This window comes from Oryx dammah, unplaced genomic scaffold (genome assembly GCF_014754425.2).
Source record: "Oryx dammah isolate SB20612 unplaced genomic scaffold, SCBI_Odam_1.1 HiC_scaffold_28, whole genome shotgun sequence".
NCBI lineage: Eukaryota > Metazoa > Chordata > Mammalia > Artiodactyla > Bovidae > Oryx > Oryx dammah.
This window is the reverse complement of record NW_024070212.1, coordinates 86,640,363-86,642,545: the sequence shown is the minus strand read 5'-3', so window position 1 is coordinate 86,642,545 and position 2,183 is coordinate 86,640,363. Positions and strand designations below refer to the sequence as shown.

Below are 2,183 nucleotides of genomic sequence, written 5' to 3'. Positions count from 1 at the left end.
CCGCACCAGCTGCTCAAACTTTCAGACGTGTCTCAGCACAGAATCACCCCATCCTATATTCATTCCATCAGCCTCCAATCTAATTTTGGTCCTAGAGAGTTTTTTTTTTTTTTTAACGGGGCCTAAAATTGAATATCCCATTCCTATTTATAGTAAAGGGACATTTCCTAAGAAAGTGCCTTGTAAGGAATCAGATCCCTCTTTCCTCAGCAGTTTTCCCCCCTGGCCATCTTGGGTCTATTTTGATTCCTTCCCTGATTGAAACATGTCTCAGGAGCTCTCACTGCTGAATGGGTAGAAGATTATGATAGGTCCATAGCCATGGGGTGTGCCCAAGGCCAGCATTAATGGGACAGAGGCCAGCATAGCCCCAACTTCAGAGATAGGGAGAAAAACCATCTCAACAGCAAATGCCAGTGTATTTCTCGGAGAGTCTTAAAGAGCTCTCCCAAATAAAACTTCCAAAATTATAATATCAGAAGTATGGGAAATTGCTTAAAATAAAAAGGCAAACTATCAGACATGGGCCTTTACCACAGCCATCAGCCAAACTGGACCAGAGATCTGGGTGATGGGCCCCAACTGCCATTCACTAGCTGCGGAACTTGGGGATTTGCCCTGCTTTCTTAGGCCTCAGCTATCTGATATGGAAAACAACTAGGCCAAGCTAAGATATAAGAATAAACTGTTTCAGGCTCTCCTGGTAGTCTAGTCATTAAGAATCCACCTGCCAATGCAGGGGATGCTGGTTTGAGCCCTGATCTGGGAAGATCCCACATGCTGCAGGGCAACTAAGCCTGTGAGCCACAACTACTGAACCCACTGCAATGAGAAGGCTGCACGTTGCAATGAAGAATGGCCCCTACACGCTGCAACTAGAGAAAACCCACATACAGCAATGAAGACCCAGTGCAGCCATAAATAAGAAAGTGCAGCATTTTTATTTTTAACAAATCTGTCTAGCTCTTTGTTGTGGTGCCTCGGAGGTGGTCGGCTGCTTCGGGATGAAACTGAACATCTCTTTCCCTCCCACTGGCCGCCAGAAACTCATTGAAGTGGACAGTGAATGAAAACGTTATACCTTTCATGAGAAGTGTATGGCCACACAAGTTCCAGTGAAGAATGGAAGGTTTCTGTGGTCTGACTTAGTGGTGGGAACCACAAACAAGGTTTCCCAATGAAGCAGGGTGTCTTGACCCATGGCTAAGCCCACCTGCTATTGAGTAAGGGGCATTCCTGTTACAGACCAAGGAGGACTGGAGAAAGAAAGTGCAAGTCTATACGGGGTTGTACTGTGGGTGCCAATCTGAATGTTCTGAATTTGATCATCATTAAAAAGGGGAGAAGGGTATTTTTGGACTCACTGACACTCACTGACACTCCTCATGGCCTGGGGCCCAAAGGAGCTAGCAGAATCTGCAGACTTTCTAATCTCTCTAAAGAAAATGAGGTCTGCCAGTATGCTGTAGAAAGCCCCTAAACAATGAAGGTAAGGAAGCTAGAACCCAAGCACTCGAGATTCAGCGTCTTATTAAACCTCTTCTGCAACACAAATGTTGGCCTATTGCTCTGAAGAAACAGCATACTAAGAAAAACACGGAAGAGGCTGCAGAATACGCTAAGCTTTGCACCAGAAGAATGAAGCAGGCCAAAGAAAAATACCAAGAACAGATTCCCAAGACATGCAGGCTGTCCTCTCTGAGAGCTTCTACCTTTAAGTCTGAGTCCAGTCAAAAACACCATATTCTAAGAGTAACAGACAAGATCAGACAGCAAAAAGAAACAAACCATCTGGAAAGACCTTTTCAGCTTCAAAATCAAAGGGATAGAAGAATATTTATAACAACATATTTCATAACAGTAAAAAATGTAGAAACTCACCAAATGACTCCATTACTAGGCTAGAGAGAGATCCCAGGAACAGAATACTATACAGCAGCAAAAACTAATGATCTATAGGTACATGCATCGACAGCAAGAAATTTTGAAAACACAATGCAAAACAAAAGTGTTTTCTGGTAAGATTACATTTATGTAAAGTTAAAAAGCCAGAAAAATGAAATCAAATACAAATTGTTTAGGGAGACCTATGAAAAGACACCAAAGAAATGATTGACATGAAATTCAAGCTAGAAGTTACCTGGGGAGTAGGCAGGGGGATGCTATCAAGGAGATCTTAGCAA

At 43.1% G+C, this 2,183-nt stretch overlaps 1 pseudogene; it reads left to right on the top strand.

Annotated features, from left to right (window-relative positions):
* The first annotated feature begins 1,004 nt into the window (after window positions 1-1,004).
* LOC120856579 lies at window positions 1,005-1,905 on the top strand (annotated as a pseudogene).
* Window positions 1,906-2,183: the final 278 nt, after the last annotated feature.